General features: G+C 53.4%; 1 protein-coding gene and 2 non-coding genes across 7 annotated transcripts in view; 1 reads left to right on the top strand and 2 right to left on the bottom strand.

The window, feature by feature from the left end:
• Nucleotides 1–14543, top strand: part of LOC102463552 (uncharacterized) — a 587148-nt gene that overhangs the window by 172472 nt on the left and 400133 nt on the right. The window lies entirely within an intron of this gene.
• TRNAG-UCC (transfer RNA glycine (anticodon UCC)) lies at nucleotides 11819–11890 on the bottom strand. The gene has a single exon. It is a non-coding gene; the product is annotated as a tRNA-Gly (tRNA).
• TRNAC-GCA (transfer RNA cysteine (anticodon GCA)) lies at nucleotides 13291–13362 on the bottom strand. Its single transcript has one exon. It is a non-coding gene; the product is annotated as a tRNA-Cys (tRNA).

The following is a 14543-nucleotide window of genomic DNA, read 5'->3' as shown; positions in this document are numbered from 1 at the left end:
TTGTCGTAGCCAAATTAGCCCCCGTCATACTGTATGTATAGTTGGGGTTATTTTTCCCGATGTGCATTACTTTACACTTATCCACATTACATTTCATTTGCCATTTTGTTGCCCAATCACTCAGTTTGGTGAGATCTTCTTGGAGTCCCTCACAGTCTGCTTCTGTCTTGACGATCCTAAACAGTTTGGTGTCATCTGCAAACTTTACCACCTCACTGTTTACCCCTTTCTCCAGATCATCTTGCCATTGCTCTCTCCCAGGATCATCTCTGCTGGAGCCAGCATGGCCCCCAGAGATGGCCTGGCAGGTCCAAGTCAGAGTCTGGGTTCATTCTAAGTGAGACTTGTTTTAGTCACTTAGCCCCTGGGCAGCGCCAGAGCCGCCCTGTCCATAGGATGGGTCCAGGCGGCCGCCCCAGGACCTGCACTTTGGGTGGTCTTACGGTGGCCACTTCAACCATCCTGTGGATGGGGCCCAGGGTGGCCTGGGGCATGGCCGGGGGAGGGGGGGTGGTGCAGGGTGGCAGCAGGGTTGCCCCCCCTCCACAGCAGGAGCCAGAGCAACCCAGCAGCCTGCTTCGCTCCGCCCCGCCCCGCCCCGCCACCCCCTCTGAGCCTGTGCTCTGCCTCAACGCAGCAGCGGGAAGCAGAGCGGCCCCAGCCCCAGTGTGCTCCGCTTCCCACCGCCACAGCAAAGTGGAGCCCAGTGGGCCAGGAGAAGGCGACAGGATGGGGCAGACCTGAGCAGGCTTGCAGGCCACTTTGACTCCCACTGCCGCCATGCATGGGGGGGAGGGGCTGACCCCTTCTGCATCCCCGTGCCAGACCCCCGGGTAATCCCCTGGGAGGGGGCTTACGGCAAGGGGGCAGAGCAGGGGCAGGGTGGTGCAGGGACCAGGCTGAGGGGAAGGGGTGGAGCAGAGGTGGGATGGGTGGGGCCTGTGGCAGAGGGGGGTGCCCTGGGTTCCCACGGTCCATACCAGTGCCAGGTTCCCAGGGAGCTACTGGGTACCAGGAATAGCCTCTGAATACAGAGAATGAAGCAGAGAAAACTCCACTGCCTGCCACAGCTACTCGCCCAGGAGAAGTGCCCCCCACAGCACCAAGCCCCTCAGCCAGTGCCAGGTTTGGGAGCATGTGCTCACAGGCTGGAGCACAGAGCTTGCCAGCCAGCTGGGCCACCTGGGGTCTCCTGCCATCATGGCAACACTTCCCAGAGGGAAAGAGACAAAGGCTCTTGAGCGAGAGGGGAGTCCGGTCTCCAGAGCCTGCTCAGACCAGGGCTTCCCAGACCAGGCACAGGAAGTAGGGGTACTGGGAGCATGGGTGATGCGTGGGTGGGAGGGACAAGGGACTGGCCAGCAGCTGGGAGAGGGGCTAACGGGGTGAGGGTGGTCTGGTGCCTGCAGCAGGGGTCCACCCTCCTCCCCCACTGGCAGCGGTGGGGCAAGCAGAGCAATGCAGCTCCAGCCCATTCTGCTCCAGCCGTGTTGCTCGGGGGAGGGGGCAGGATAGCCCCCCTGCCCTCACCAGAATGATGCAGCCAGAGGAGCAAAGTGAACTGGGGTTGTGTTGCTCCATGTGCCCTGCCACTGCCGGTGTGTGCGGGGGGCTGGACCCTGCTGCCAGTGCCAGCTCCCAGCCCTGCTAGCCCCCTGGGCTGCATTGCTCGGGGGAGGGAGAAGAGGTGGGATTGGGATGGAGAAAGGGGGGGAAGCAATGGTGGGGAGAGGCAGGCCTGGGATAGAGGGGGATTGTTCTCGGGGGGCATGTGGATGATGGGCCCACTGTCAGCCTTCACCAGCTGCCCCTAGATGGGAGTGCTTCAGCACCCTCCAGATTCTGTGCCCTATGCCGAGATCCCTGCCGACAGCCTGTGTCCAGGGTCTTGGCCAGTAGCTCCAGGGGGTTCCAGCCACTGGCTCCCAGCCTGGGATTCCAGCCAGTAGTCCCACTGCCTCTGGGGGTCTTGGCCACCATCTCTTGGGGCTCCACTGCCAGCCTTAGAGCCCTGACCATTGGCTCTACATCCAGGGCTCTACAGTCAGCCCCAGTTGTGGCCCCAACCTGGGGTGATGAGGGGTACAAACGGGTGCAGCTCAGTACCCCCACCTCACAAATTGTTCCTGCACCACTGAGCATGCTGTTAGTGAGGGGCAAGCAGGCCAGCGGCGGGGTGGCTTTGTGATTAATCAGAGCTCGGTAGCTGCACTCGGGCTTTGTCTACACTTAAAAGTGGAACATGCAGCTGCAGCAGCACTGTGCCCTGAAAGCTCAGAGAGCTCTCCCTGTGCTCTAGGTAAACCGCCTCCACGAGGGGAGTAGCTCACAGTGCTGGGAACGTGGCTCCCTGCGCTGCAGCCTAGTTCACACTGGCACTTTACAGCACTATAATATGCTGTGCTTGGGGTTGGGGGATTTTTTTACACCTCGAGCCAGAAAGTTACAGCGTTGTAAAGAGCCCAGTGTAGACTAAGGCTCAGCTGCTTCTCAGAATGGTGGGTGGGCTTGAGCCTTGCTCCTTCTTCCAAACCTCCTACCTCTTCTAGGATTCACATCTGGAGTTTGTGTTTCCTGCTCCTCATTCTACCGCTGAGTTTCAGTCCCACCGCAGAGAAGAGTATTGGCCGATGATCTTAGGTAGGCGGTAGGAACACAACTGGGGCATAATACCGAGCTGTTCCTAAGTCTCATTAGAAGGAAACATAGAATCATAGAACTGGAAGGGACGTCAAGAGGTCATCAAGTCCAGGCCCCTGCCATCATGGCAGCACCAACCACCGTCTAAAGTAGACCATCCCTGATAGATGTCTATCTAACCTGCTCTTAAATATCTCCAACGATGGAGATTCCACAATCTCTCTAGGCAATTTATTCCAGTGCTTAGCCACCCTGACAGGATTTGTTTTTTTAATGGCCAACCTACCAGTATCATTTTGGGTATAAAATGCTGCCTGCAGTGACACAAGATCATTGGTACCTACCTCAGGGCAGACTGTAAAAAACCAACTTAAAAAACAACAAATGGTCCTGCAGCACCTTAGGGTACGTCTACACAGCAGTGTTATTTCAAGATAACGGATGTTATTCCAAAATAATATTGTGCGAAACATAATGTCGAAATAATGCCGAGCTGGAGGACAACTTACTCTGACTCCTGTAACCCTCGTATCACGAGGAGTAAGGGAAGTCAGAGGAAGAGCGTTCTTCCTTCTGTTTGTGCAGACAGCGCCAAAAGCCAAGTTAAGCTATTTCGACTTCAGCTACTCAATTGACATGGCTTAAATTGTGTAGCTTAATTTGACTTTAGCCCTGCTGTGTAGATGCACCCTGAGAAACAAAAAATGTAGATAGTATCATGACCTTTCATGGGCACAACCCACTTCTTCAGATGAATGGTGGGTTGTGCCCATGACAGCTCGTGACACTATCTACATTTGTTGTTACTCTCTAGGGGTACATCTACACTGCACACTTATTTTGAAATAAGCTATTCTGGAATAGCTATTCCGAAATAGCTTAGTTCAAAATAGCACGTCTACACTGCAGGGAAGCCTAAAAATTAGTCCAAAGCAGGCTTCCCTGATGTAGACACGCTATCTTGGTTTAGAGACCTAGGAAGCACTGGGGAGGAATAACTTAGAATGGTCCTGCTGAGGGGCTATTTTGAAATAGTTTCATCTACACACACTAGGGGTATGTCTACACTACAAAGTTAGTTCGAACTAACGTCCGTTAGTTCGAACTAACGTCCGTTAGTTCGAACTAACTTTGATAGGCGCTACACTAGCGCTCCGTTAGTTCGAATTTAAATCGAACTAACGGAGCGCTTAGTTTGAACTAGATAAACCTCATTGTACGAGGATTAAGCCTAGTTCGAACTTACTAGTTCGAATTAAGGGGTGTGTAGCCCCTTAATTCGAACTAGTGGGAGGCTAGCCCTTCCCAGCTTTCCCTGGTGGCCACTCTACTGCCCCTCTCCCGGCCCCGGAGCCCTTAAAGGGGCACGGGCTGGCTACGGGGTTTGTGCCAGTTGCAAGGCTGCCAGCACCCGTGCCAGCACACCCAGCAGCTGACACCCCATGAGCCAGCCACCCGATGCCCCCCATCCCTCCCCCTCTTCCCGGGCCCAGCCTGGCGGCTCCCAGGACCCTGGCCAGGACCACAAGAGGTGGGCACCTGCGTGGTCTAGTGCGGAGATCGTGGACCTCATCCAGGTTTGGGGAGAAGCCTCCAATGTCCACGATCTCCGCACTAGCCACAGGAACGCGGCAGTGTATGGCCGCATGGCTGCCAGCCTGGCCGCCAGGGGCCACTAGCGCAGCCGGGAGCAGGTGCGCTGGAAAATTAAGGACTTGCGGCAGTCCTACTCCCGGGCCTGCCTGCCAGGGGCCAACCCGGAGGCGTGCCCCCACTTCCAGGCTCTGGACCACATCCTGGGGGCTCATGACGTCCCTGTCCCCCGGGAGGTGATAGACCCCGGGGCAGAGGGACCGCTCCCAGACACAGAGGAGGAGAAGGGGGAGGAGGGCTCGGAGAGCCAGGAGCCTGCCGGCAGCCTGCCCAGAACCCAGAACCCCCGAGGCACCCCACAGAGCCGCTCGCCTGTGTCGTCCGAGGCCGGGGAGGCGTCCACATGTTAGTACCATCATGCTCCCCTTATGTGTACAGGGAGCTGGGGCGAGAGGGAGCCCAGGGACCGTGCGCCTGGGCCTTGCTCACCACGGAGCAGCAGCTGGGGATCCTGCAGGGGCCCTGGCCTTGCAGAGGGGGGCTGGGTTTCAAACACCTGGGCCCCTGGGGTAATTGACCGCTCTTCTTGTTTCACCACAGCCGCAGCACCTGGGACTGCAGGGCGCACCACCCCGCCTGCAGCAGCCGCCCGTGCCCGGGCCAGCAGGAGAGCCAGGAACCAAGAGGACTACCAGAGGTGGCACCTCCGGTTCCTGGAGCACCAGCTCCGCATCCAGGACCACTGGGTCCAGGAGGACCTGAGGCTGCGCCGGAGGAGTTTGGAGGCACTGGAGGAGCAGGGCCGTGCCCTGGGAGGCCACCTCCAGAGCCTGCTCGACCGCTTCCCAATTCCTCCTGCTCCGGCTCCTGCTCCTGCTCCCCCTGCTCCCGCTCCTGCTTCCTTCACACCCCCCATCCCTCCTGCCCCACCCTCCACAACCATTCCCCACTGACGCCCCCGGACCCGCAGTGTTGCGAGACAGGAGAGGCAGCCGGACCCCCACCCCTGAGCTTTCCTTTCCCTTCCTCCCTTCCCTCCCCTTCCAGCTCCCTCGTCCCAGGTTTCCCCCTCCCCTCTCCCACCTTCATTCCTCCCTCCCCCCACCCCAGTTATGTTAAATAAAAAGACGTTTTTGTTTGAAAAACAGGTGTCTTTATTTGACAGTAGGTAGGGAGGGGAAAGGGGAAGGGGGGTAGGGTGGAAGACGGCCCCAGTGGGGCATGCAAGGGAGAGGTCAGTCCTCTTCCTCCACCAGGAAGCTCTCCCGCAGGGCTTCCCGGATCCGGACGGCCCCCCGCTGGTCTTCCCGGATGGCGGCGGTGCGGGGCTGACCGTAGTGGCCAGCCATGCGGTCAGCCTCAGCCATCCAGGCTGGCAGGAAAGCCTCCCCCTTTCTCTCACAGAAATTGTGGAGCACACAACATGCTGCCACCACGGGAGGGATGTTGTGCTCGGCCAGATCCAGACGGGTGAGGAGGCATCGAAAGCGGGCTTTCAGTCGTCCGAAGGCCCCCTCCACCACGATGCGGGCCCTGCTCAGCCTGGCATTAAAGGCCTGGCGGGAGGGATTGAGGTGCCCTGTGTAGGGCTTCATCAGCCACGGCTGCAGTGGGTAGGCGGCATCTCCCATCAGGAACACGGGCATGTCCACATCCCCAACCCTGATGTGGCGGTCGGGGAAGAAGGTTCCGTCCTGCAGCCGCTGGCACATGGAGGAGTTGCGGTACACCTGGGCATTGTGTGCTTTGCCGGACCAGCCCACATTAATGTTCGTGAAATGTCCCCGGTGGTCACACACGGCCTGCAGGAGGATGGAGAAGTACCCCTTGCGGTTCACGTAACGGGATGCCTGGTGTTCCGAGGCATGGATGGGGATGTGCATCCCGTCGATGGCTCCCCCGCAGTTGGGGAAGCCGCGGGCGCCGAATCCCTGGATGACGGCGTCCGGGTCGGCGAGGCGGACCACCCTGCAGAGCAGCACCCGGTTGATGGCCTTGACCACCTGCGGAGAGAGACACAGCAAAGCGCCAATCAGTGGGGCGCCCGGGTGGCCGGGACAGACCGACCCCTCCAGTGCGGGGCGCTTTCGCCTCCTCCCACCCCCCCTTTGTCCCTGGGGCAGCCCATCCCCTCCTTGCAGCCCCCCTCCCCCCCGGCGCAGTGGCCGACGAGTGCCATACCTGCATGAGCACCGCTCCGACGGTGGATCTCCCCACGCCGAACTGGTTCCCGACGGATTGGTAGCTGTCCGGCGTGGAGAGCTTCCAGAGGGCGATGGCCACCCGCTTCTGGAGGGGGATGGCGGGCCTCATGCGAGTGTCCCTTCTGCGCAGGGCAGGGGCGAGCCACTCGCAGAGCTCCAGGAAGGTGTCCCTCCTCATCCTGAAGTTCTGGGTCCACTGTCGGTCTTCCCAGCGCTCCAGGACGATGCGGTCCCACCAGTCGCTGCTGGTGTCCAGACGCCAGATGCGGCGGGGCACACCGGTGCCGGGGCGCCGCAGCGGCTCCTCCACGGCCCCCAGGGTGGCCAGGTGGAGAGGCAGGGTGCTGACGTGCACCAGGTGGTGCCAGGCAGCCTCGAGCCATTGCCGGCAGGCTTGCAGCAGCAAGTCCAGAAAGTGCACCAGAAGGTGCAGGGCGAGCTCTTGCTCCATGTTGCCACCTGCGGCGGCGGCCCCGAAGGGAAGCACCGACACAGACGGGCACAGAGACCAATGCTTTGCTGTCCCTCGGCAAGGTTGGCAAGCAAGCAGGAAAAGCTGAGAACCGGCTGTCCGGGGGGGGGGGGGGTCCCTTTAAGCACGAGCCTCAGATAGCCTCAGACAGCAGCCACACAAAGCAACTACTGACCTGATGCCCTGCCAGAACTGGTTTCAGCTGCCCTTAAATGCGCCCCTGCGTCCAATCAGTGTGGACACGCTAGTTCGAATTAGCAAAACACTAATTCGAACTAGTTTTTAGGTCTAGCTGCGTTAGTTCGAATTAGCTTAGTTCGAATTAACTAATTAACTAATTCGAACTAAGTTAGTTCGAATTAGCGCTGTAGTGTAGACATACCCTAGCTGTGTCTAGACTGGCCAGTTTTTCCAGAAAATCAGCTGCTTTTCCGGAAAAACTTGCCAGCTGTCTACACTGGCCGCTTGAATTTCCACAAAAGCACTGACGATCTCATATAAGATTGTCAGTGTTTTTGCGGAAATACTATCCTGCTCCTGTTCGGGCAAAAGTCTTTTTCCGAAAAACTTTTGTGCAAAAGGGCCAGTGTAGACAGCAGAGATTTGTTTTCCACAGAAAAGCCGCGATCGTGAAAATGGCGATCGGGGCTTTTTTGCGGAAAAGCGTGTCTAGATTGGCACCAACGCTTTTCCGCAAAAAGTGCTTTTGTGGAAAAGCGTCCTGCCAATCTAGACGCGCTTTTCCAAAAATGCTTTTAACGGAAAACTTTAGGTTAGAAACCTTCACCTAATTTCAAGCCTAAACTTGTTGATGTCCGGTTTGTACCCATTTGTTCTTGGGTCAATCTTAGTGCTTTTCTTTTCATTATATCATTATTGTACCATTAAAAGAGTCTACAGTGGGAAAAACGAATACAAAATTTTGTTGGTTTCTTTCCATCATGCATGGGGATCGCACAAATGCCTCTTGTAGCTGGAATTATAACACTAAAGACAAAGGCTGCATCTAGACTGGCATGATTTTGCGCAAAAGCCAAAGAGATATAGATGCATGTGCTCACAGTTTCTTACTTTCCCAAATGACATAAGGGTGACTGCCCACAGTTCTCTGCATATTCTAGACTGAAGCCTTGTCTACATGTCAAGGCTCCTTCCCCACTCTGGCACGATGAATGCAGAAGTGGGGGGCCTGCACAAGTATCCCAAAACCTTATCTTTCCAGGCTTTGGTATAAAGCTTCCCCCAAAATCTTAAAACCCTAGATTTCTGGGGATAAAAATCTGCTGCCACCACCCAAGTAATGATAAGGAAACCAGGGTACGTCTACACTACAGAGTTAATTCGAACTAAGCTAATTCGAACTAACGCGTCTAGAACTAAAAACTAGTTCGAATTAGCGTTTTGCTAATTCGAACTAGCATGTCCACATTAAGTGGACCCTGAACCGGGCTTAAGGATGGCCGGAAGCAGTGCCGGCAGGGCATCAGAGGAGGACTTAGAGCATGGAGCTGCTGTCTCAGGCTACCCGAGGGCTGCGCTTAAAGGGACCCGACCCCCACCCCAGACAGACAGTTCTCAGGGGTGCCCCGCTTGAAAAGCAATCCTGGCTTGGAGTGCCCGGAGTACCCACACTGGGCACATCACAGCACTCGGCCATCAGACCGGCTGCACTTGCCGCAGGCTGCCATCTGGGGAGAGTGGGCAATTGGGGGGCTGCAGGAGAGCTTCCACCCCTAGAAGCCCGCAGAGCCAGCCCAGTCCTCCCCATCGGGGCCTCGTGCCCCATTCCTCCCTCACCTCCTTCCACTTACCCTTCCCTAGCCCCTTTTCTTGATGTACAAAATAAAGGACAATTGTGGTCAAAAATGGAATCTGTCTTTATTGAACAAAACTGGGGGAGACTGGGAAAAGGAGGTGGGAGAGGGGAAGAGAGAGGGTGGGAGAGGGGAGGGCAACTAATATGATCAGGGGTTGGGAACAGGTCCCATATGAAGAGAGGCTAAAGAGACTGGGACTTTTCAGCTTAGAAAAGAGGAGATGGAGGGGGGACAGGATAGAGGTCTCTAAAAGCAGGAGTTGGGTGGAGAGGGTGCATACAGAAAAGTTCTTCATTAGTTCCCATAAAGAAGGACTAGAGGACACCAAAGGAAAGGAATGGATAGCAGGCTTCAAACTAGTAACAGAAAGTTGTTCTTCACAAAGCAAAGAGTCAACCGGTGGAACTCCTTGCTGCAGGAGACTGTGAAGGCTAGAACTGGAACAGAGTTTAAAGGGACGTGAGATCAAGTCATGGAGGTTGGGTCCATGGAGTGCTATTAGCCAGGGGGTAGGAGTGGTGTCCCTGCCCAAGGTTTGTGGAAGGCTGGAGAGGGATGGCACGAGACAAATGGCTTGGTCACTGTCTTCGGTCCATCCCCTCCAGGGTCCCTAGGGTTGGCCGCTGTCGGCAGACAGGCTACTGGGCTAGATGGACCTTTGGTCTGACCCAGGACGGCCATTGTAAGCTCAGGGCTCAGGGTCGGGGGTCTCAGTGGACCCCCTTGATTTTCATGCACACCTGCTCCTGGGTGGCCAGGCTGGCAGCTCTCCTGCCCTAGCCGGCCACTTTCCTGTGCCTAGTGCGGAGATCGTGGACAAGGTCCACGATGTCCGCACTAGCCCAGGCGGGTGCCCGCCTCTTGCGGTCCCAGGCAAGCTCCCGGGAGCTGCCAGCCTGGTCCCGGGAAGAGGGGGAGGGCTGGGGGGCATCGGGTGGCTGGCTCGAGCTGTGCCAGGTGCAGGGTCTGCTGGCTGGGTGCTGGCAGGCTTGCACCTGGCACGGGCACCGTAGCCAGCCTGTGCACCTTTAAGGGGTCCGGGGCCGGGAGGGGGGCAATAGAGTTTCCCTGGTGTTGGCCAGAGTGGCCACCAGGGAAACCTGGGGAGGGCTAGCCTCCCACTAGTTCGAATTAAGGGGCTACACACCCCTTAATTCGAACTAGCTAGTTTGAACTAGGCTTAATCCTCGTAAAATGAGGATTACCTAGTTCGAACTAAGCGCTCCGCTAGTTCGAATTAAGTTCGAACTAGCGGAGCGCTAGTGTAGCGCCTATGAAATTTAGTTCGAACTAACGTTCATTAGTTCGAACTAACTCTGTAGTGTAGACATACCCCCAGGGAAGAGACCACTTGGGGAATCTCAGCCCTAACATAAAACCAGGACACAAAAAAACTTAACCAATACCAGGTTAATAAAAAAGAAGGAGAAAGAACTTTTATTATCACCACAATATTCCTGTTACAAGCATAATGACTAGATGGAAAAGTCACCAATTAATAAACTCATGGGGAATTCCACAATGGGCCAAAACTTAGTTACAAAGGAGAGAAAAACCCATTTTTAAATTCACAGACATCAGATTTCCATTCCCAAACCATAAAACAATAAAACCTAATGGATTTATCTAATCTTTACCCTACTTACAGATAGTGAAGAGTCTTTTATTGGAGAGAGAGACATGTCTGTCTCCCTCAGTGTCTGGAGAGAAACTGCCCAGGGATTAAGGGGGAAAAAACAAAAAATCCTTTGTCCGAGTTTGAAATTCCTACCTGCATTTCTATTGTCTGACTGCCACCTGGCTAGGTACAATTAACCCCTTAGTCCCCAGGTTGCTGGCTAACCCTCATGGTCATGACACTACATCACAATGGGCTAACCTAATTTCACAATGTGAATAATGTAGCCTACTTAGGTCTGCTTACCATGCTATCTTCACATGTGACGAAGTGGGTTTTGCCCAGAAAGCTCAAAATACTATATATATACTCTCTCTCTCTCTCTCTATATATATATACATTGCCAGTTTTCTTCAGAAGAAGATACACAAATCATGCTCCCATTTGCATATCTTCTTATGATTCTTTTTGCGGAAGAGGTTTTTCCGGAAAAAACCCTCTTTTGCAAGATCTATTATTTCTTGTAAATTGAGGTTTACGGCAGTGTAGCCATAGCTCTAAGGTGCTACAGGACTACTCTTTTTCTAATATGACAGCCAAAGCCAGTTGCCTGGGGCCACCGACAGAGCTGGTTGCTCCCCGAACTCCCGACCCTTTTTTTTGCTTGCCAAATTTTTATCCCGTATTTTTTTTTAAACCATCTGGCAACCCTATGGGCAAGCTGGGCAGTTGCCTGGGGCCGCCAATTAGTTAGGACTGGCCCTGGTGACAGCCTAATGCAGCTCCCCCTCTGACACAGCAGTAGGTCGACAGCTGACGCTCTCCCATGGACTCCACCTACCCTTCTCATTTTGGGAGAGTGCTTGGTGGTTAACTTATTGCATATTTACTAGACATGATAAATTAACTCTTACTGTATTGATTACTGCCCATCCATCCAGCAGATAATGAAGACATGCCCTGAGATTTGGAACTGTGGGGCTATGTCTACACTACCGGGTTCTTGAGCAAGAACATCTTGTGCAAGGGTTCTCATGCAAGAAATCTTGCGCAAGAAAACATCCACACTGCCATGTGCGAGCTGTGCTTTTGTGCAAGAGTTCCCATGGCAGTGTGGACACTATCTTGCGCAAGAAAGCGCTGATGGCCATTTTAGCCATAGGGCTTTCTTGCACAAGAAATCTCTGCTGAGCATCCACACTGCCCTCTTGCACAAGAGCTCCTGTGCAAGAGAGCTTATACCTGATAAAAAAGAGCATAGCACTTGCACAAGAAGCCCTCTCTCACCATGACATACTGTAAATTTCCTTGTGCAAGAGCAGGCAGGCAGTGTGGACACTCTGCAGATTCTTACACAAGCACAGCCCTATGCTGTGCAAGAAACTGTGAGTGTAGACATAGCCTTAGTTCTCCCAGTCTGTTGATAAACAAAGTGAGTGAAATTAAACCATCTTGAGGAAAACAGACCCTTTATTGCATTGGCTGGGAATCGAACCCAGGTCAACTGCTTGGAAGGCAGCTATGCTCACCACTATACCACCAATGCACTGAATAGCTTTATTTCTCTTCAGCTTAACTATTGCTAGGAAAATGAATCATTCCCAAAGCTCTAAAACTGGCTGGACTGGTTGGAGGCACTTTGTCAGCACTGGGCAGACAGGCTCCCTGAGTAATGATGGAGAAGAGGCTGCAGGCTGGGGTGGAGGTACAACAGCCATAATATAGGGGGCATGCTGTGGTGGAGATGCACAGGAAATATCTCCCCCCAAAACTCTTTTGGAATAAGCCGCCCGTTATTTTGAAATTACTTCAAAATAACAGAATGGCTGTGTAGATGCTCGCATTGTTATTTCGAAATAACACTAATTATCTCGAAATAACAGTACAGTGTAGATGCACCCTGAGTTCACAAACCTTAATCTCGGGACTAGAGAGTGAAGGTACATGCCAAGATAACCTTAACTCTGCCTTCTTGGAGTGATTCCCTGATAGCATATGATACCAAAGAAAGGTTTGGGGACAAATTAGGGCTACTTCCTAAGAGTTTGCCCTAACCCTGTAAATAATGTCTGATTTTGTGTGCAGTAACTGAAAATTTATATTATGCTGGTGTATGGCCTTGAAACTTACTATTTGATTTATCCCAGCATATTCAAAGACTCACCTACTGCACAAAAGCTCCTTTATTCTAGGCTCTACTTACAGCCTGCTCCCCCACCCACTTCTAGGGGTTGTAATTTCAGGACTCACAGGAAAGTTAAAGTAACCTGCCCAAGATCATATAGTCCATAGGAGAAAATAAAGAGGAAAAATATCCAGCAGTTTCTAGCAAAGTGTTCAATGAACCCAAAAAGTGAGATTAGAGAAATATGACGGTGCAATTAACTATCTGGAACCAAACCAAACCTTCAACAATGCAGCTCTGTGGTTATTTGGATGTGACTCTGCTGTCCATCATGTTTCCTGTATGCCATTTCAGGATGCTGCCATTTCAATGCATCTGAAAGTTGCAAAGGCAATGATCTGAATTGAAGGAAGGTTGCCTTTTATTAGAGCTCTAATTTATATTGTGTGCACAAAGAAAGGTTTAAATGTGCAACGGGTAGACACTTCACCAGTTGTGCAAGAGACTGAGTCTGCATCTCAGCTTTGAATTATCCCAGTTTTTAATGTATTCCAGTTGTGATACTTTCCCTGTAATCTGCCTGATTCTAAAATTCTGTCCACGGATGGAATATGGGGCGGAACAAATTACTGTGTGTTACATTTGGTGAGAAATGTAAACTAGAGATTGGAACTGATTTCAGGTGATGGTCAGGTGTGCTAGATTTATAACCATTTGAAGAGGGATAATGCTGAGTTTTTAAAATATCCCCATTCAGTGGAACTACTGAACATACTGGAGATGGATCTAAAAATGTATTTTCATTGTTAAGAAAAATTGCAAGGGAGCACCTGGACTTGAACCAGGGACCTCTTGATCTGCAGTCAAATGCTCTACCACTGAGCTATACTCCCTGGCAGTGGTAAGTATGGTGATTTTGACATTTATGAAGGGTTACACCCGTCCCTAAAGAGGTTCTCAGGTGGAAATGCATATAAACATTACCGCTTGCACAATCCCTGCACCTGTTTACTCTCACCAGAGCACAGCAGCTTTTCTGGGATAGGGATGTGAAAGGTTAACATCACCCTTAGTGGGTGATGCTTACAGGTTCCAGTTAAAACTGGTGTTGGCTGGAGTAGCTCCCCACCTCCCATGGGCAGGTGGGGGAGCTACTCCAGCCCCATGGACAGGAGCTGCTCCAGTCCTCCAGAGTAGCATTGACTGTTGGGAGCCTGGGTACCTTGCAGGCAGGGACTGTTCTTTCATCCCCACGGAGCCTGTGCACCCCACTGGGGGCTGCTGCAGCCCAACCTCAGCAGGCAGGGGAGGGGGTGATCCAGCCCAGCAGAGCTGGGATGGCCACCCTGCCCGACCCATGTCCCCTTTAACCAGTTAACATAATGTTTAACAGGTTAATCCATTGAACAGTATTTTACATCCCTATGCTGGCACCATACCCTGCTCCCCTGCTCTGTCTAGCATCACTCTAAACTTCAAAGGGACAGGGTCCCTGTACGCAGACCCCCATAATCACCACAGCATTCATCCATTAATTCCTCTAATAAATTGTGTTCTGACCAGACACACAGAGAGCTCTTGGACTGTCAGCCCCGTCCTGCAGAGGAAATGGGGCACCAGAAAGCCAGGCCCCAATGTTGCCGCCCCTTTTTAATATTGTGCATGCTTGTGGGGGGCATGAATCAGCATTTATGTCACTCTGTGGACTGCAGCCCATCATGCCGCTGGGCTTCTATGTTTGGTCTATGGCATTTTCCATTGTCAGGGCTGCAGGGCCATGTGGGTGGGAGATGTGGGGGGCAGGAGCAGAGCAGGGGTCCAGCCTGCCCCTGCACTCGCCAGTGGCAGCAGGAAGTGGAGGGGAGGTGACTTGAGGAAAGAGGTGGAATATTCCCCCCAGATGTACTCACTGGAGGCTTGGGAAGCAGCGCGACACGGCTGGGAGGCGGCAGAGTGGAGTGGGCTGAGTCACTTTTCTTCCTGTTGCCACCAATGCGTGAGGGGGAGGGGCCAACCTCTGCTGCTGGAAGCAGGACCCCTTTAGTCCCCTGGGGCCCAGTGTCAGATTAAGACA

This window comes from Pelodiscus sinensis, chromosome 22, assembly GCF_052426305.1.
Source record: "Pelodiscus sinensis isolate ZL-2025 chromosome 22, ASM5242630v1, whole genome shotgun sequence".
Taxonomy (NCBI): domain Eukaryota; kingdom Metazoa; phylum Chordata; order Testudines; family Trionychidae; genus Pelodiscus; species Pelodiscus sinensis.
Note: the sequence above shows the minus strand (reverse complement) of the source record. Positions and strands in the feature narration are given on the sequence as shown.